This window comes from Indicator indicator, chromosome 14 (genome assembly GCF_027791375.1).
Source record: "Indicator indicator isolate 239-I01 chromosome 14, UM_Iind_1.1, whole genome shotgun sequence".
Taxonomy (NCBI): Eukaryota; Metazoa; Chordata; class Aves; order Piciformes; family Indicatoridae; genus Indicator; species Indicator indicator.
In genome coordinates, this window is record NC_072023.1 from 14,878,580 (window position 1) to 14,900,497 (window position 21,918).

The 21,918-nt window shown below is 40.3% G+C and overlaps 1 protein-coding gene across 1 annotated transcript in view; it reads left to right on the forward strand.

The window, feature by feature from the left end:
* The window catches only part of TMEM178B (transmembrane protein 178B), a 206,382-nt gene that overhangs the window by 35,767 nt on the left and 148,697 nt on the right, over nucleotides 1-21,918 (forward strand). The window lies entirely within an intron of this gene.

Below are 21,918 nucleotides of genomic sequence, written 5' to 3' on the forward strand. Positions count from 1 at the left end.
AGTAAAAACTGGGACACTGGAATGATTGTCTTAGGAGTTAATTTTTTTTCGAAGCTAAATAGTAGAGCCGGATATCAGGGCTTCTATTCCTGTTCAGTAGTAGCCCCCTTAGAGTCAGCACCCTTCTGGATTTATGCACAGTTGAAAGGGTTACTTTTTAAAGCCAGATTAATGGTATCAAAATCTTGACATAAAAAAATGGAGGGAGAGACAGGAGATCATCAAGTGCTCCATGCTTTCAGTGAGAGGAAAGTTTAGGAAAACTAAATAGAGGAAGTAATTAATAATGAACTGAAATGTGAAGTTAAATACAAGACAGAGTTATGATAAGATGTGAAATTGGATTCTGAGATAAACAGTAAACCCTGGTTGCCTGAAGCTCTTAATTTGTTTGAGAAACTGCTTAAATCTGTCTTCTGTAATGCAGTTTCATGTATTTGTCTTAAACCTCTGAAGTGGAGTGCAGTGTCAAGATGACAGCATACTAGTGTAACCCCAGCACTTGATGCAGGGTTTGTTGTGCATGCTTTGTGGAAAAAGGCAAGGTAGTAAATTTGCATTTTCTGGAGTACTATAGGGAAGGTGGAATAAAGAAAAGCATAATTTTCTGAATTTGAGAAAATCGTGCTTCATTGGAAGTTTTTTTAAGACTACTATGACAGCATAAGGATATGTGCAAAACTCATTTATAGCCTGAAGGCTTGCACCTTTCATTGAGTGTGGGCAGCACATCCTCAAAGGCAAGATTTTATATTTGCAGCCTAAATCACATGGCATTCTTTGTTTCCTGGGAGGGTGATTCCTGTAACCACCCAATTGTTAACTGCGAGTGTGCAGTTAAAACTATGTTTGTCAGCTGTTTAAACTGTTCACACTAGTTACATAAAGTGAAGAAATTAATTACTTAAGTTGCACCATGAATTGCAAATTGTATACTTAGTTATGGCAGTCATAGCTTAAGATATTTGTAGGCCAGGAGTTATTTAGTCAAGATGTTTATGAATAATTTTGAATAATGAATAAATTTCAGAGTTTTGATGGCATGTTAGTAAACAATTAACAAAGAGAAAATGGCCAAGCTTGTCAAAGTTGTATTTCAATTATTCACTCTGCTCCAGATTACTGGTTTAAGATGGGTAGGTAGGTTTGTATTATTGACTAAATTGGGTAGTTCATATCTTACAATCGAACTCCTGATTCATCTAGACTTTTGATTGTTTTTCTGTATAATTGTGTAAATATAGTGAGAAGATGAAGTACCTTAATAAGGCTTAATTAAAACATGTATATGCACACATATTTGTGTATGGAAATGAAAGTTCCAAAACTTCTATGCACTCCTGATTGAGCATTGGAGGTAGTAGTACTCTGCGGTGCAAATTCTCTGTAATCTGTTTAAAGTTTGGTGGGTTTTTTCCCCACCAGCACTGCATTTCAAGCAGTCTGGTGGTGGGGTAGCAGTTGTGCTGAGAAATAAGCAAAAAATGTTGGTGTGTGAATTTTCTTAGTTAACGTGCAATTTTTCCCATAGAATATCTTGGTTCAGTTCTGGACCAAAAATAAGCTGTGTTAGTACTGGGTGCTTTGACTCTAACACATTGTACTAGAGTTTCTGCTAGTATGATTTTTCAGAAGAAATTTTACTTTTATTGCAATAATGACTTGAAAACTTTACTTAAAAGCAGGCTACCTATTGATTCGGTCACCTAGGAGATTTTGTTAGTTACAGTGTGTTTTTATGCTATGGGCTGTTCACTGAGAAGCTGTTGTCAGGTGTGGGTAGTGAGAGCCACCTGCTACAACAGCAAGGCTCTCTGTCCTCTTATTCTGTGATGTGGGTGACTCAGCTAGCTAAACTGTAATTCTGCAAGCCTATTTGATTGTGGAGGGGCCTGTAGCCCTCTTTTCCCTCCACACTGCTCTTCTTCATCCTGGTCTAGGAGAACTCATTAGAGGTGGCTGAAGGTCTTGCAGGTGATAGATTGTAGTCTGGTTTATCTGTGGTATTAGTTGGAGATTATCAGTTCATGGACGTCTGGATCTCCCCTCTGTTCTCTTAGCTGAAGCTTTTGTATTGATTGACAAATGCAGGGGTGCTGTTACCTAAAGTATTTTTTCTTCCAAGAATAGTAATTCCTCTGGGGCTGAAACGCCACATGGCAAAGAGCCTGGGTGTCAGCAGAGCAACATGAAGTTGTCCTAATGTAAAATGACCTCTAGCTCTGTTTCTAATCACCTATTTGATGTAGTTTTCAAGTAGTTTGGTACCTTACAGGTACTTTGTCATGATTAATGAACATTTATCATTCTGGACATCTTCCAAGGGGAAAACATCTAATAAGTACACAGGAGTGTTATTGAAATGCACTTCAGTGCATAGCAGGATAAGAAGTATTTGATAGTTTCTGTAATTACTGGACATCCTTTCAGCACTGTTACCTGCATGTGCACTGCACAAATTTTTAACTGCTCTTCATGTTTAACTGAGATGGCCAATGAACCAAGTCACCTGGGGAATCAGGCATAGAAAACACTGAGAAAGGTCTACATGGGAGAAATGAGTATAGGGAAAAAGCAGAAAAAGGTGAAGCTGGCTTTAATGATCATGGTTTGTGAATCTTGCTTCCTAAAATCATAGAATGGTTTGGGTTGGAAGTGACCTTGAAGATCATCCCTGTGTTCAGGGACACCTTCCAGTAGATCAGGTTGCTCAAAGCCCCATCCAGCCTGGCTTTGAACACTTCCAGGGGTGGGGTATCTACAACTTCTCAGGCTGACCTGCTCCAGTGCCTGGCGACCTCTACAGTGAAGAACTTATACATAATCTAAAGCTACTCTTTTTCAGTTTGAAGTCAAAGATACTAAGGAGTCACTTGTAGAGTGACTATAAACCTGAGCAGCTCCCATCCTGCTAAATACTTGTTGCTTTTTGGGAAATAAAGCAGATTAGAATTCTGATCTCTACTGTTACCTGGGGTGAGATGAGCACAGAGATGACATAGTCTGAGTCAGGCCCTCAGTGTTACCCAGATTTTTCCTGCACTATCCACCTATCAAACCTAAGAAAGTAGTTTTAAACACAACTCTTTCCACTCCAAAAGCCAGTTCTCACTCCAGTGTTACCTTACTAGAAGTACCTATGTTAAATAGAAGGGGGATATAAATATTTGACTATTGAAATATGCGTGTGTCTCTCTCTCTCTCTTCCCCCTCACATCCCCCCCAATATATTTTTAACCTGGCACTTTCTAATTAGACCAACTAATTAGTCTATTTTTTTTCAGGTTTTCTGTTTCCACTGAGTTTCTTCCCACCCATCTTGACTAACTTCTTTTTGCAAAGTAAGAGAAAACTCAATTTCCCTTTTACCCTTCAGGAGAAGACACTAATCAAAGTATTTCCTGCTGCTTTTTTTATACATGGCAGCATAGCACTGGTGCTGTACAGAAGGCCTTGAATGGCTGCACTGAGCTAGTCTTATGGGTGGGGAGAAGGGTGCCTATAGTGGAATGGAGACTAGAGGTGGTTGCTCCATCTTAAAAATGCTACCTGAGTAGAGAGTTCTTCAAATAAGGTCATGTGGTCATAGTGCCAGAGTATACATAAGAGAATAAAAAGGTTTAGTTACTCATGTGTTTTCACTCTTCACTTCCAAGAAATCCACATCATTCCTACTGCCTTCTCTTGACATCTTTGTGTAAGTCTAAGGAGTGTTACTTGAATCAATGTAGTCATCTGCTATTGTAAACAACTGCTCTGTATAATCCCAGACATAAATGTCTTAAGCTACATATGAAAAAGTAGAATTTTTGCCCTTTTTTTCTCCCACTAAAAGACAGAACTGCACATATGTGGTGTTTAAGTTTGGCCTCATTCTTAACCTTCTGTCTTTTCATAGTTGATAGTCTTGCTCCATTGATGTGCATTTTCTCTTTTGCAATCAGAATGAGCTTTTTCTGCCTCATTGACTTTCCACTTCACCTCAAAACACAGAAGAGAATGTACTCTTTGTCTGTCCCTTAACTTCTTTCCATACCTGCCCTGGCTTATTTGCCTCAACAGAGTATTTTGGAATTTAGCATGGAGAACATGCTATAGCCAAAGGAACTGATGTTTTGCTACAGACACTAGAGTAGATCTTTTTTTACCCTTAAAGGGCATAGAGAAGCAATGGATGCACTTTTGGTATTAAGCAGTATAGTCCTTTCAAGCATAACTCGTGTGCTAATTAAGATACTAACATTAACAAATCTTGTGAACCTGTTTACGACGGCTACAGTTTGTTAACATCCCACATTCAATTGTGTTGTGATGACTTTGACTACTTAGTAATCAAGGTAGACCCTTTACTTGAATTTAGTTACTGCAGAAGGACTTGCAGTCAGTACAAAGAAACTCTGGTGACACCAAGCCTTGAGAAGGAGCCTGTGTACCCACCCTAACCTGCATGAGCCTAAGGTAAAATACACAGATTATGTCTGGTCACAAAGGTTAGAATAGTTTGTGAAGTGTTTCTCCAAACTTGCTCCAGTTTAGACTACTGGCAGGAGTGTAGTGATCTGAAAGATTTTCTGTGGCAGCTGGAATTCTCTCATATAATTTTTCCCTCCTTGATGCTTCTTCACCATTGTCACAACTATCTCACAGCTTAACTACCTCCACCTGCTGCTCATTGGATATCAAAATATTCAGTGGTTTATAAGCTGAAGAAAATATAAGCATCTGGCAATCCCAAATTGATATTTGACAAGGAAGAGGGCTGAAAAAGACCCAGTAGCACTGCTTGTAAATGTATGAAAGAAATAGGCAGCCACCTTGAAAAGAGATTGTCTTCCTGCCAGGGAGCCACAGGGAAAGAAACAAGCACAGGCTGTGTCCACTCATCTGTACATCACTCAACCATAGTTGTGTGATAGCTTTGTAATATAACATTTCAGTTGCCTGTGGGCTGTGAGCTGTTCTATTGAGAGCTTTAAATTCTCTGAGGGTGGGATTTTTGTTTTGTCTTTATGGTTGGTGGTTACTCAAATACTGAGTTCTGTTTGGTAAAGAATCCTGGTCATGCCAGAGACTTTGTATTGGAAATGGAGAGAGATGCAAAAGGAGAAACCCCAAGTGGTGCTGCATTTTTCTTGCTCTCCTTAAAACAAACCCCTTTGATCTCCAGATGAAGAAGCTAGCTCAACAGTTTGTGTTGATTGATACTAGTCAATCATCAATCTACTTGGCTTCTGCAAAGAACATTAGTTCAGCAGCACTGGCAGAGCATCAATGGAAGTTGAATGTAATGGTAATTTGGAGCCTGGCTTTTAAAGGACTTTTATACATGATTTTTAGATTTTTTTTTTAATTGCTAATTAATTTAATAATTGGCTGGTGTGGGTTCATGCTAAATAGTGCAGTTCACACTAAACATTCTTTCCTGGAAGAGGTAGAAGCTGTTGCCCTCTCCTAAGTACTCATGGCTTTGATTGCTTTTTGTAGTTCAGAGAGGTGAACTGCAGGGTTAAGGAACCAGAGGTCAAACCACTGAAAGGGATATTTGTTTTTAATCTTGCAACAAGCTGAGCTTCCTCTGATCAGGTAATTCATGACACAGGAGGCTGGATCTGCCTACCAAGACACATTAAGGAGTCTCTGACAAGTCAGTATTCAGACTTCTCTTGTTTCTTTCCTTCTGACTGATGGGAGCAACATAGCCCTAACTGGGCTGTGACTCATATTCAATTATTTGCTTGGGTCAGATTAAGGTCACTTGCAGCATAGGCCCATACAAGAAGAGATTTAATTGTTAACTGCCTGAACTCAAGTTATATGTGTGGATGTACGATGTGTCTAAAAGAAGGAGGTAGAGGGAAGAGAGAGATAAAGTAGGTGAAGATTCAGATCACCAGCCAAAGTTCCAGCAAGGTCTCCTCTGGGCCATTTATCGGGTCTTCACTGGTGAGTACATATCTGCCAGTGTGTTCAAGCCTTTTTTATTCCCTGCCAAAAGGGGTGTTGTTTCATGAGGTGTCTCCTAATTTGCATGGGAAATGTTGGAAGGTGGTGCCTACCAATGTGTGCATGTATGAAGGGGGCAGCATTAACCCTTGCCACCAGTTGAGTCAGGGGTTGTGGAGAGCCTGTGTTTTATTACCCTTTGCACAGTGTGCTGCAAATTTCCTTATCTTGGTGGAATATATGCAGACTTGGCAAGGGCCATCTATCCTTCAATGCATTCCAAACACTGCAGAGCTGGTGTATTTTGTTCCTAGTTTTAACCTCAAAGCACATACTTGTCCTAACTGCAAGGGTTCTGCCTCACACAATATTTGAGACATCAGCTTGTTCAGATCAGAGTCTGATACTAACCTCAATGAAAGATACTCTCCATCTTGTTTCTACATGAAGTGGCAGAGCAGTACAGTATTTGAATCTCTCATCTTCCTGCCTAGGACTACCTGACTGGATGGTTGATGTGGCACAGCTGCACATATGCATGCTCCTGCAAGTATGAGGGTATCCATTTTTGACATGGCACTCTAGTGATTATCCCTGTCCTTAATATTAGGCTGAGGATCCAGCAGGCACCATCATTCGCCACGTAGAGATAAGTAACAGACTATAGAATCATAGAATCATAGAATCAGTCAGGGTTGGAAGGGACCATAAGGATCATCTAGTTCCAACCCCCCTGCCATGGGCAGGGACACCTCACACTAGATCAGGCTGGCCAGAGCCTTATCCAGCCTGGTCTTAAACACCTCCAGGGATGTGGCCTCAACCACCTCCCTGGACAACCCATTCCAGGCTCTCACCACTCTCATGGTGAAGAACTTCTTCCTCACTTCCAGCCTGAATCTCCCCACTTCCAGCTTTATTCCATTCCCCCTAGTCCTATCACTACCTGATATCCTATCTCCAGCATAAGTAAAAAGAAAAAAAATTATCATCTTCTAAGAATCTTCTTTTAAGAGTATTTGTGTATCTGCTCTTCTCCTATTAGAAGGTGAGACTGGCATCCTTCAGTCATTGTGCACAAAGACCCCATGGTATTACTTTATGGGATTAGGAGTAATAGCAGAGGAGAAATCATGCTCAGCTTGATGGCCAGGGCAGCATATTTGTGTCCAGTTCCGCAGTATCAGTGGTGAGAAGTTGCAGAGCCATGTAGTGCTGTAATGCTTTAAGTGTTATACTATTGCCACGGGTCTTGTGCAATCATTTGCAGTAATCCTCCTTACTGATTTTGTACTTTGTGGCATGGAATAAAGGCTAACAGAATGATCAAAACTTCAGACTGGATTGATCCTAATCATACAAAATGCATCTGATTAAATCAGAGGAGTATGTTGAGTCTCAAAGGAGGCTGCAGAGGCTATCTGCAGCTTATGGGACCATATACTACTTCATTTGGCACTTAAAGAGTCCACATATTCTTACTTCCGCTTGGGGTACAGGACACTGAGTCTTTTAAACAACCCAAATTATTACAAACTCATTTTTCTGCCCTGAAATAATGTGAATAATAAAATAATAGGCTTGTCCTCAGGGAAGAACTCTTGTGGGTAGGTGAGACATATAGTTGAGCATAACGAGGCTGTGTGAGTAGGTGAGATGCATGGTTGAGCGTGATGAAACTGTTCCACCTGGATATGTCTTCTCTGGGACCTTGAACATTCATAATATATACAACTATTTTAACCTTTTTTAAAAGTACATCTTCCCACCCCAGCACAAAATTAGCTTATTATGTATGGTATTGGAAACCTTCAGAAGCACTTGAAATTTTATAAAATGGTAAAGGAATTGGTCCTGGGACAGTTTTAATTTTATGGTTGCACAGAGCTTGACCTCATGGGGACCTGGTCCAAGGCTGAAGTTTCTGGTTACTGCCAGAGCGCTGCTGAAATACAGCAAATGTCACTAAGTCTGCAGGAAACCTAAATGGAGAGTAAAGATATTTTCTCTTGCTCTCTCCTCACGATGACAGCCTAAGTATTCTTAAATATTATCTTCTATATGACATGGAGTGCTGTACATTCATCTTTAAAGTAAATTGTCATTGTACGAGTTCATAGCCAAATCCTTCTTCTATAGCTGAAAGGCTGTGGGGAATGGATGAATATTGTAATTTCACTCCTTAAGGTAACTTGGTTATTTACCTGCAGGAAGGATGCTTGCCAAAAGGTGAGAAATACTACCTGGAAATGTCTGTTTTCTCCCTGCTGAGGTATTCTACACTTCTAGGCCACTTGCTCACTCATTTTGGAAACATAATTATTAAACTTTTGGGATTCTGTATTGCTGAGGTGTCTTTTCTCTCATGTAATCTGTTATGAAGTGCTGACATCCAGTCTCACCGCTGTGCATGCTCCTGGCAAAGGCTTCCATTTTGTGTGGATGAAGCTGCATTCATGCAAGTTCAAGATGTTCACTTTCTGATATCCCAGAACTAGAATATTTTGCCAGAACTGTGTCCCTGTAGTGAGGATGGTTATCCCCGTATCCTGCAGCTTCTGTGGATATATTTAGAAAAGCTATTTAATCCTTAAGGTGTAAAATCCACCACATTTGCAAATGCGTTATACAAAGATGTAGGATGATGTTACCAATTTCAGAGATTGGCCTATTGCCTCTTATTCCTCTCCCCTTTTCTCTTAGCGCTCTGTGCTGCTGGCTTTTTTTCCCCTTGCCTGTTGCATGGTTGGGTAGCTAAAAGCTAAGTGCTGTAACCCATTCTGTTAATCATGTAACCTTGGGTGCTTTTTCTCTAGGCATGATCCAACTAATCAGTTGCTGGAGGAAGCCATGTTAGTGTTTGTTTCTTTAGCTGATTCCAGCTATGAAAAATCTATCCTGTGACAGTCTGAGGCATTGTCTGTTCTGCCACCAAATCTGTGACTTGTCTAACCCTCACTGCATTTCTACTGCAGTATGAGACTAGCTTTTTTGCTTCTCCTTCCTTAGTCTCCTTGTCCTGGGAGTGTTTCCTTCTACCTCAGCCATGTAGCTGCCATCTTAATCTCTTGTTTCCTTTGAGTTAGGCTGTACTTAATATTTTTGCTGAAAGCAATTTGAATGTAGTTTGCTCACTGAACTTTTACTGCAGCCTCTTTCTACTGCTGCATTTGGCTCTTACTGTGGTGGATGAGGTCTCTGGGCAAGATCAGCTTGCAGCTATATCTCTTTACTAAGATTTTTGTCACAATTGTTGTAATTAAACCTGATATTGCAGAACCCTAAGGGATAAGAATAAAGTTAATGGCATATTTTCTTAAAGGTTTGGATGTTTTCCAAAGAATGTGTGTTCAGTTAAGTTGACATGCTCTCTTCTTACCCTTCATTGGAACGGCTGATAGTCCAGTGGAGGCATGTTAAGAATCATCCTGGATCTTCTTCACCTGATCCTGCAACCAGTGGACTGAAGTCTCATGCTTTTGGAGTCTGAGAGGCTGAACACAGACCCTGACAAAATAAGAGGAAAGAAAATTGTGAGGGTAGGTTAGCATCTGCCCAGCTCTTCTCTTAATCCATGTTGTAATTTTATGTAGGAAGAATTCCACATTGCAATAAGATGTTGGTCCTTAACTTGGGACAAGCAATCATTACTTGCTGTCTATGTTCTTATTGCCTTAATTTTTAATTGAGATGTTTGGAGGGGAGAATAGAGATCTGCCATCTCTTAATTTATAGTTAATAGATGATGGATTAAAGTCTGAATTTAGATCTGTTGCCTAGGGGATTCATTGTACTGTCCATACATGCAGTCTATAACAACATTTGGATTTAGAGCTAATCATGCAGACAAAAATGAGTCCAGAAGCACATAGGATGCTGAATCAGGGTTGTTAATTTCTAAAATCAAATATTACACTTCAAAACTCATCTTTACATATTGAACAAAATGAGCACCTATGTGGGGAGGGAAGGTACAAACCAGAGGAACAGCAGGGTTCAGATTCTGTTCACTGTATTTGTACAGTATTTTGCCTTGAGCATCTCTGTCCCATTGGATGTTATCAGATGCTACTGATTTATTACAGCTCAGACTAGGAGTAAAGACTAAAAGAAAATAAATGCTGAGCTTACAGTGTCTGAGTAAATGTCTGTTTCCATAGCCATGTCCCTCTGAATGTGAAGTGATGATCAAAACTGGTGAACTTCTCATGTGGAGCTTAAGGGCTATTCTTTACCTTAAAAGTGGCACTAGAAAATGCTTTCTTCTCTGGTCCCATACATAGTGATGGGTCTTCTGGTATATGGTTGACACCTTCTCTGTCAGAATGAGAATCAGAAAGTAGGTTCTTAAATTGTAGAGAGCTGACTAACACTTAGGGCTATAAGCCCTAGTGGGATTCTACTGGCCTTTCAGGCACAGGGTTGGGGGATGAGATGGGTGGTGACAAGTGTGTTCAACCTTTTAAGTAATGCTTGGCACTGCCACCAGCAGAGTTATATTAACTAATGGTTCTCTGTGCACTTTGAATCATGTCTTTCAAGCTATGAGTCCTTCTTGACAAGCAGAAGAAACATTCAGTCCAGCTTGCCCTGATCAGTGAGTGGGAGATTTTCACACTGTGACCCCGAAATTTGATTTTGACTTTTCAAATGAGAAAATGCAAGTGGTAGGCTATTTGTGCCAAATGACAGAAGTATGCTAGAGGCAAGAGAACATCACACCGTGACACTATCCCAAAGCAAAGCAACATCTACCTCTCCATGCAAAAAATCCCCACCCCAACAGCAGCAAAGCCCAGTCTGCTCACCAGTCTGCTCTGACCCAATAGTAGACATGTGTCTACTGGATGAGAAATTGTCATCCCACAGTAGGCTTTCTACATTTAAATATATGCCAGCTCTGGGTCTTAGCTAGGGTCACAACAACCTGTAACTTTCTTTGGCATGTAAAAACAGTCTTATAAATGCTATTAGAGCTTCTTGGATTTTCTCTACTTTGTTTTGCTGCCCTGTTATGTAAACAAGGCTGGCTTCTGCCATTTTTAATTTCTACATTAAATGGCACATTTTACACGTCATAAGATAAAAGAAATCTTGACTAATGTGTTTGGAGACAAGATGCCTTTGGGATTTGCCTGCTGCAAATCGATTCTCAGTTGAAGTCCATGCTACTAACTTTCCTGTGCCTGGCATCTATTGGTATACACTGGTCCTCCCAGTTGTGTGAGGGGAATAAGCAGAGGAAAGGTTGGGGATGGAGATAAGTTGTTCCCTTCTCATTTTCTGGCTCCCTGAAACATGTTGTGCTTTTGGTGCAGAGTTGTCTGCAGTGATGGTGAGATTCTAGCCCTGTGTTGTAGACTTAAGTACACTTGAGTGCAGCCAGAACTTGGTGCTCGCACCAAAAATGAATTATTGTAGCATTTGTGAAGAGACACTCACTGTCTGAGGCCGTATGATGGTATTGCAAAACTCATGACTGGATAAGTAAGGGCACAATCCAGTCAATTGGAAAAAAATTTTTTTTATGACATCCACCACACTTTCCTATTTTGAATGCTTCTTCAAGAATCAATCCTCCTGTAAGGGAGGAACCACTTATGATTTCAGATAGCTGCAGAGAGATTAACTATATCTGTAGTTCATAGGTTTTAGAATGACCAAATTGTGCTTTAGCTCATCTTGAATTTCTCTGATCTTCTTACCACCATCTTTATCATCTTCTCCCTTTCCCTTCAGTTCCGTCTTTCAGTTTTACTGTTCAAGGAGTGCTTTTTAAAATATCTATATGACAGTTAATTTCTTAAGGCCTTTATGGCGTTAGAGCCTTCATGTATGATAGTAGGTCCAGTCACAATAGTGCAGCAAACAGCCTTGCAAGGAAAGGGCACTCAGCTGTGAAATCTTTTATCCCTCTGAATGCATACCCCTTTACAAAGGAAGATGGAGTATCCATGTAATTTAATAATGGTAACTCACCAGCTAATGAATAATTTCAACAAGGACTATCCAGGAAATGGCTTTACAGGGAAAGAGCATTGTCAAATGTGAAACTACTCCTTACTTTGGAGAGCCATTATACACATGATCTTTATAATTTAGTGGTCTCTACCTGCCAGTAAATAGTCCCAAGGTTTATAGATAAGATAGTTTTAGTAGCTTTTGTCCATTAGGCTGCTTGATCTTAGCAGATATTCAGTTGGCAGACTTTATGGGGCAAGAGACATTAGGAACTTGAAGGGGAAACTCTGCTTGTTTAGGGATAGTCTGGTCTGTTAGCTCTACACTGCACATATGTTTAATAACTGCAGGGTACTTTTATCTAGGAAGTGCTTTGCTTTGTTTATGAAGTGATGTCTTGAAAATGCCTTTCTGCTAACCACACTACCCCAAACATTATTTGAAATAACTAGAATGGGGACAACATAAGAAATCTTAGTGAATCCAGAAGACAGGGGTGTTCTTATTAAGAAAGGGATCTTTCCATCACAGAGAAACTATGTCCAGAGTCTTCTGTTTGTATAGTTTTAGAGTCTCAGTAGAGTCCTTGATTCATGGAGATAGTCTGTTTTACCAGCAAAGGAGGTTACAAGCTCAGTGCACTGCAAATTGAGAAAACAGTTTGTGGGCATAGCAGGGTGCACCCTTTCTGGTCTATCCATGCTGTAATCTTCTCTTGGGGAAAAAACCCAGCCTGGCTGAAAAGCTGATGCTGGAATCCTTCCTCACTTCTTTCTTTGATAGGCTGGTTGCCTGCTGGTAGTTTTTTTGGAACTGCAATCCTTTCACATCCTGTGGTTTCTCAGACCTGCTGTTCATTTAAAATGTGAAAAACAAGATCCATGCTAATGGTGTTGTACTTCTCAAAATTTAAAGCACATTAATTCACCCCTTAAAGTAACCATGTGAGTTAGGGAACCACATCTTAACTTCAGCATATAAGCAAAATGCTTTTTGACTTTGTGCTAGTCCTTCACATAGGGGAATAATATAGTTATTCTTCTAAAACTTGGTCTCCTTAGTTTGATTCCAGTGAATCCTGAATATATGACTCCTGCCAAGAACTTTATCCTTCTCTCTCCTTTTTCTCACCACAATTTATATCCAATTGAGAACTGTGAAACCTACCTTCTCCCCACCCCTAAGCTAACTTAAGGGAAAAAAACCTAGATCAAAATACAGAAGAGCCAAATAAGTTGCATAACCCATATAAGCCCTTTCATTTAATTTATGTTCTTAAGAGACTGCTGTAGGTGCTGGATGAGGCTAAACCTGTAAGTGGGACCTTCTGGGAGATTAGTCTGTGTCAAGTCTCTGTTTAAGTTCCCTCATGTAGGATGAAACACATCTGATTCTCTGTCACATTGTCATTTCTGCTGTTTAAACATGAGGTTGAAGTGCTACAAGAAAACTAAGTGCTTTCTCCTGCTCAGCGATTTGTGGAGCCAGCTGTTATCCAAAAGTATAAAGACATAAGCAATTCTCTATGTTCCTCTCACTTTAAGAAGTAAAGAGCAGTAAATGCATATCAAAAGGCACATTTATGTTGTAAAGCAGCATATAAAGCTTTCCAAGGTACAGAGACAGGCATTCTTAGACTTCACTGCATGTGATGACAGATCCTCAGCAGAATTAGTGGTATCGGTGGACTCATCCGTATTTTCTTCCTTACAGTCTGGGACCCTGCTTCCTAGACGTCTTTGTAATGGACTTCAAAGCTGATTCTATAAATACCAAGCTTCATGGGAGTATCTCTCAGAGAATCAGAGGATGTACATTCATATAAAAGATGTACATTCATATATTCCATGGCATAGCCTTCGCTGTGCTTTTTCTTTGGCTTGACAGCAATGCTGAGATAATGCCTTGTCCTGTGAGCTATTGGGTCATCAGTGAGTTTTTACTGGTAATTGCTGTCTCAGTGACTTTTTATTGATCGTTTAATTTCTGCCTCCAAACAAGGAGGAGCAAGTATTTTTCAGCCCTTTTAACCTCCTTAACGTTTCATTTGTGCTCTGCTTCCCTCTCTCCTGTGGGCAGCCCAATGCAAATAGGTGGACAAAAAGATTAATAGAAGCAAGGAGATGCCTTCCTCCTCTCAAGTGCCCTGTGGCTTGGAGACTGTTATTAATAGCTGAAGTAAAAAGTGTTTCATAACCATCCTCTTGCTCCAGCTTCCTTGCCAGCCCCCTTCCCTTGGTCCCTGGAGAGAAAGTGTGAGCTCATCACTTTCCAATGCAAATTTGGCTTTTGGTCTCATACTTGGATTCTTTTCTTATCATGGGTGGAATATTTATCTTCTGCCAGCTGGTTTCTTTAAGCAAGCTGCTATTTGCTGGGATATCCAGAAAGCATGTGGAGAAGAGGCCTGGCAGAAGCTGTTCAGGCACTTTCTTCTTCCTCTGCTCTGACAGTGTTGCTGTCTGGATGAACCTCTACCTTTGCTCTACGCAGTGACTGAAAAGGAAATTTAGATATTTTGTCATGGAAATGAGTTGAAATTGAAATGTAGGTGTTTCAGTCTTGTGGAATCCGGTCACCAGACAGCCCATGCATGATAAAGCTGTTGTGGGCATCTGGAGATCCACAAACTTCATGGATTGTTTCCATTGCATGTGTGATTTGTATTTCTCCATAGCACTGAAAGTGAGCTCGCAGGTTTTCATCCCAAATGATCAGGGAAGAATGGGAAGGGCATGCTGTCATCTACTACCTCATTTCTGTATGGATAGTACAGTAGAGTACACTATGTTGGATCCTTTCAATCATCTCCCCTGCTATGTTTTCACTGGACTTGTTTAGCAACTGAGCATTGTCTAGCAAGTTTTACTAAGTTAGAGGCTCTGAGAGAACTTATATTTGGGAATCAAGTGAGATGGACTGTAAATGAAAATTGGGAGGAAAAAAGAGCAGGAAGGTTCTGCCTATCACACTGAAAAAACTTAATTTACTTTCCTAATGAAAATCTTTAAGCTGTACATTCTCTTAATGTATTTGCTGGCTATGTGCCATTTCAGGGATGAATATTTATCTTGTGAATGTCTCATCCTTTCAGTGTCTGCCAATTTGGTCAATACAAGCAAGCTTTTTCTTCAGGTAAAACAGAGGATGCTGTTACCTTCTGAGCATTTTTAGCTGAAGTTCTGTGTTCATTAACTTTTCCGGTGGCCAGTAAAGGCATCTAAATATAAAAAGCCAACTTTAGGTGATATTATAGATTTCTGGCTACTGAAATATCCTTTTGCCATATCCCTGGCTTCTTAGTGGGCTTTCTGCCTCTTACCTAGCAAGGAATAAAGAAGCACCTAGTGTGCTTGTAAGTACATTTATAGCAAGTACAATTAGCAAACTAGCTTGCAAGGGAGCAGAACCACTTGTGAAACTTGATCTAATATGGCTGATGGTTTCAGCTGTTGAAAACACTATGAAATTAAAAATGTCAGCATTTTTGAATTCTCAAAATACTTTCTCCAGACTTTTAATTGAACTTTTAAGTTATTCTCTAAAGGTGTCAAAATAAATTACAGATGAATACAGTTTTGTGACTCTATAAACTTTCCAATTGATCTGAAATTCTAGTTTATTTTTTAAATGGATGTGCCAGTGTTCTCTACTCCAGCCCTCCCAATTACTTAAGTTGGCCTTTGAAAACAAAACACCACCTATTTGCCCATCTGTAACATATGTCTGATAACATATCAGTGATGGCTGCAGCTCTACAGAATTTGGCTGCAGACTTATGTTTTTTCCTGCAGTACTGTTCATGCCATGGTGGCTGCTCCATGTGCCTCCCCAGTGGTGGAGATCAACCATCTAGGTAGGTAAGGCATTCTTGTAGGCAGCTTTCCTGCAGCTATGGTCACCAAGGGCTGGACTTCTTTTAGCAGTCCTTACTAGGATTATTCTAACTGCAGAAATACAGCACACAGCAGAGGTTAGATTTACATTTGTAAGCAGTGTGGTACCACGGAGTTTGATTTGTAAGAAACAATTGGTGCTTTAGACCTGATGTTCACTTTGTATTTTCAGGGAGGAGATGTTACTTTGGACTGGCTACCCTCTTGTACCAGTAGCTGAATTCCCTTTAGCTCATCTTCCAATTTGGTTTTGGTTGTGAAGAATCTAGTTGGCATGGTCTTACAGCACATGGAGTTATGAACCAAAGCAGGGTAACTAGAGATGATCAGGAGGTCATTTGCAAAAGTACACTCCTGATACATGCTGTGTTGCTACATACACGTTTGTTGTGTCTCCTGGTAATGACCTTGGGTGGGTCTGTGAATGGGCAAGGGGACTGTAGCACATCCCTCTCTCTGACTTGAACATGAACCTATAAATCATGTGTAGAAGCTGATAGTGCAATTCTATCCACTTGTAGAGGTAGCAGCTAGAGGGTAGCAACTTACAAACTCCAACATGCCAACTCAAGAGAGACATCAGCCCAATTTCCTTGCAGCCCACAGCACGCAACAACCAGTGCTAGAAGATGATACACTTTATCTAGGACAAGTAGAAACAAGACCTACTGCAGACCAAGCTGAATGTCAATTCTGAATGGTATCAGAGCCAGCCACCAACAAATCTGATCTCCTGTTCTAAAAATTTGGCCCACACTGCAGCTGAAAATCTATCTTGAGCTCCATTAATTAGAACAGTGGCTTCTATTTATGCATATGAGTTAATAAATATTCATTGTGCATGTTGATTAAGGATATGTTATTTGCATATTCTTTATTTTTTTAGACCTTTACCCTTAGGTATTCTAGTATTCAAGTTATTTGTGGCACCAAGGGAAATTCTGATTAGGTATTAGGAGAAAAAAATTCATAATGAAGGTGGTCAAATGGTGAAACAGGTGCTCAAAGATGTGCAACTTCGTTCTTCTAGCATTTAAAGTTTGAGTGGACAAGGCCTTAAGCATCATGAACTATCTTTTAATTTTATTTTGAGCAGGGGATTGGGCTTGTTGACTTCTATGGGACCCTTCTAACATAAATAATTCTATGACACAGAAGAATAATGTTCCTATATTTTGGGCATTAATATATTTACAGATGGCCACAAACACATAACCAGTACTTTCATGGTTAGTATTACTCCAGAGGTAATGAAATAATCCAGCTAAGTGTGTTGCAATACTTCCTAATGAAGTCTCTGCCTTCATTAAGAAGACAGTTACTTACTTAGCTCATTAACTAGTCAGCATATCTGATTGCAATTCTGTCATAGCAGCTGGTCAAAGTAGAGCCTAATTTCTCCTACTTTCCTCCAGGGTTTAGTTTGACTAGTTAATGCATGCTGAAACTTCAGCAATAACCTCACCTAAATTAAGGTACCTGCAAATAAATTCTGATGAATTCTTCATATGAAATGACTGAGACTGAGTGCAGCAGATACTCTTGAGGGCAGTAATTCTCAAGGGCTGTTTTGGAGCCTGCATGAAATGTTAGTACAATTTAACAATGAACTTTTCCCAGGGAGGCAAGACTTCTAAGGCATTAACAGATAGATGTGCCACATGCAATGGTGCAACCTGATCCTAGCCCTACCTATGATTATAGCCCCTGGAAATCTTACTGAAATGTTGTACTAGGAAAAAACTATAAAATTCCTTTGCCCTACAGATTTATCTGAAGATGTGAGACAATGAGAGGCTAAATGACCAATCTCCATCTTCTGTCTGTTTGACCAGGATGAGCAGAGGGCTGGAGCACAGACTGAAAGAGTTGGGGCTGTTCAGTCTGGAGAAGAGAAGGCTCCGAGGTGACCTTATTGTGGCCTTTCAATATCTGAAGGGGGCTACTAGAAAGCTGGGGAGGGACTTTTTAGGATATCAGGTAGTGATAGGACTAGGGGGAATGGAATAAAGCTGGAAGTGGGGAGATTCAGGCTGGAAGTGAGGAAGAAGTTCTTCACCATGAGAGCGGTGAGAGCCTGGAATGGGTTGTCCAGGGAGGTGGTTGGGGCCCCATCCCTGGAGGTGTTTAAGGCCAGGCTGGGTGAGGCTCTGGCCAGCCTGATCTAGTGTGAGGTGTCCCTGCCCATGGCAGGGGGGTTGGAACTAGATGATCCTTGTGGTCCCTTCCAACCCTGACTGATTCTATGATTCTGTTTTCCCAGTGAAGAAATAGTAGACTGAATATGGGATTAAGGCAGTCTCTCATAGAGAAGGCTTTTTGTCATAAGAATAGCAAATACATGTAGTGAGTGCAGTTTGCAAGCCAGAGGCTAGGATTCCTTTTACCAGGAAATGTTTGTGTAGTAATTCTCAAACAGATTTGTAAAAATTAGTTAGCACAAAAGGTGAATTTTGTGGAATAAAATTGCGTGCTACCAACATTTCGTCCAGAGCTATCTACAACACAGAGGAAGGAAAAGATGCCTGGAGGTAGCAAAGACTCAGCACATCCATGACAGTCTTTTGAGGGAAGCAAATTGTATCAAAAGCCTTGGCAGGAAACGTAGTCAAACAAATACTGGCTGTAAAGCTAGATCCTTTGTAGAAATCAACATCTGTACTGCAACAGGAGAATGGATACCACCTGGTTTCAGATCTCTGCATGTTACAGAAAACAAGATGACTGTCATGTCAGTGATAGCACATTGAGAATTCTGGAATAGTTCAACCAGAGCAAGTGAGTTGCTGGCTCTCTGCACCTGTCTGGGATTCCTGATTGCTCTTACCTGAGGATTCCTGCAAAGAGAAATTCTTATGTGTAGATGTCAGCTCTCTGGGTACCAAAGGTGAACAGCTACCAAAGGTAACTTGTTCACAGGAACTGGACTAATGTGTACCTGAACCTTAAGGATGGTTCCACAATCTGCAGCCCTGAAATTCAGGGAGAGAAGAAAGTGACATCTTGCAGCCCTCATTGGCAGGAGGGCAGTATAGTTGGATAACCTCCACACTTCTGTGTGTCATCTTGGACTGAATCTAACTGACACCTAACTGCTCTCACAGATGATCAGTTTCATGAAACACCATCTGAAGGACTACTTTCTGTTGACAGGTCTCAGGCAAGTTAGCCTGTGTTATGCAGGAGACTAAACTATGTGATCACAGTGACAGTGTAAATTCTTGAAACTTGAAAACCACCTATAAACTCATCCTTTTCCTAATTTTATTGGCAAGTGAAAGCCTTTTTCTAAGTTTCAGAAGCTAATTCTTACTTCCAGCTAGGTATACACTGAGGCAGTTGCATTAACTCAGTGGGGTCACTCATCTGTACCTGTGAGATCAGATTTAGATTAATTGCTCATGTTTAAATGTCAAACAATCACAAACTTTATCATTCTGGGCCAATAAAAGCTTGAAGTTAAAAGCAAGATCCTGCCTGCCTCTCCTATGAGCACTGGCCATGCAGGGAAAGATGGCTGTCTGCTCTCCCCAGTGGTTGCTGTTCTAAAGTCTGAAGTAATTGAAGTGCTGAAGGCTAATAGAAGACGGCTCTGAAATACTCCAAGCTACATTCTCCTGAGTGTATTAAACTCAGCATTTACAGGAGAGTTTAACAGCCTAAAGCCAGAAGTCCCCATTAGCTCATGCAAGCTGACCTTTGGTATGTCAGACCATTGTATTTCACTCATTTATCCCTTTATTGAGCCCAATAACTGATGTATTTTGAACCCTGTAACAAAAAATTAATTTGGCTTACCTATTTTAGCAGTGAACATGTACTTAATACTTCAGAGAAGGGTGAAAATCCAGGAACAGCATCCTTGTCTGTCTGACCTGGAGATCTGTTTCCCTGTGTAAGACAAGTAGTCAGGACAATTGCCAGGTTCAGGTGAATTCTCTGTACTCTGCTCAGCCCTATTGAGGGCATGTGGTGGCCAGCCCTGATATTACAGAGAAAAGTAGGGAGGAAAAGGAGAATGTATCTTGACATGTACACTAAAGATCACTTTACCTTCTTGTTCCTACACGTTCCTGGTTGGAGTTGTGAAGTTTATTAGATAATCACACATTATTCAGAGTGGAGGACAATGTTGAAATACATTGTGTAGCTGGAAAGGAGATTATAATGGAATTCACCATTCAAATCTGCCTGTACTTCAGCTACCATTGAACCACTGTGACTTCAGTTCTAGAAAGTCTTGTTATGTGTGCTTGACTGTTGCTAAAGCCAAAGGGATGTAAGCATAAGCCCTAAATCATATATATGGTGAATTGATGACCTGAATTGAGACCAGGCCTCTTTCTGCTTTAGGTTTTGGTGCTATAAGATAGCAAACAGCTCACTGCATTACTTCTAACAGCACCTGCAGTAAGAATAGAATGTTTGATGGGCCTTGCTAGAAATTAAACTCTGGTGTACAAGGAGGTGCTTTCTGCTTATTATAGCAGAAATTATAGCAAGTGGAACAGGATTTTTTTTTCCTTCCTTCCTTCTGTATGCTTTTATTTTCAGTCTTGGCTCTGTGTCCTTTTCTGCTATTCTATATAAATCTGTTCCTTGGGCAGATCTCTGATAACTTAAAGATTATTTTCTGACAAATAAGCATTTTCCATTTTCTTGCCAATGCTTCTGATCCAGAAAAGCAGCTGAATAAAAGGGGGTAGGAAAACATATAAGAAGGCAAGGTTGTGATCTGAGGCTTTTTTAAAGCTCTTTGCACACTAGCTGTTTTTTTAAAATACTGTTCTTGGTTTGAAACTTTAATTCTGGGCGTACATTTGGTGCCCAGATGGTGCAGACTCACACAGAAGCCCATCACGCTGTCAGGGCAGGCGGATGCATATGTAAATATTTTGCCTTTTCCCCCTATAATATTTGGCTTTGTCTAATCTAATTGCTGTCAAAGGCAGAATGTGAAGAATGTTTAAGAGGAGCAAACAATGAGGACCTCAAATGTTTGTGTTGCACCATCTTTGGAAGATGCTAGTAGGCTGTGATGTAACTACTGATTTTATTTCATGAGTTTCTTATTCATGCTGTGAATTCATGGTGTATAATCTAAGTTCGTGCTAAATAATATTTTTGCAACTTGAGGTAGAAACTTGTGTTTCTAGTGGCATAAAAGTGTATTTAACACATAGGAGCTGTTGATATAAGGCTAATGGTTCTGACTTTTCAGGTCAGTACAGTAAGTGTCCTCTAGCTGCCTCTCGGTATAGGACTATTTCTTATTTCTATAATTCACTGCTTCATTTAGTTTATTCTATTGAGTGCCTGTTTTAATGTATTTCTAATACATAAAAGCATTTCCAGCATAGCTGCTTCTTTGACCAGTGGTAGTTAGGAGCAATCTGGCCAACCACATTAAGGATGCTTATTTAGTTATTAAAGGCCTGATCCAAAATACCATAATATTAATGGAAAAATGACTTTCATGAGCTTTGAATCTGACAGCTCTGTGAGAAGGTCTTATAAAGCCAGTGTTAGTTGAGGATGCTGGCAAAACTGATGTAGGAAACCTCATTGGTTTTCATTGGTGCAAAACTTGTATTATCACAGGTTCCTGGTTAGATGCAAAATTTGGCTAGGTTATAATTCATAGAAAGCATTAAGCTGTGCCAGACCTATTGCTTTAAGGACACTAACTGCACAGAAAGATGCCAGGAGATCAGGGCCTGAGGTGTGATTATCATAGAGGAAGGGAAGTGGCTGTAAAAGGAGAGTGTAATAATGTGATCAGAAGACAAACAGAAGCAGCATGTGGTGCTTTTTTTCCATGAAACATAGATGAAATCCTGACTACAGGGGAAAATCTCCCATTTCAGCCATTCATGCTACCATCTGAGGCTCATTATTCAGGGGTGCAAATAAATTCTGTTTCTGAGCCTGCTATGAAAACGTCCAAGTGCCTTCAGGAGACATGTCATAGCTTGTCATGTATTCTTCTGCTTGTCTTGCTTCTGTGGGGTAGAAGGGGTTCAGGATATCTCTATTATTTTTTTTCTGTGTGGTTTTTTATTACTGAAGGAAAGATCAAAGGTGTTTGTGTATCTCCTCGAGGATGGGCATTGAAACA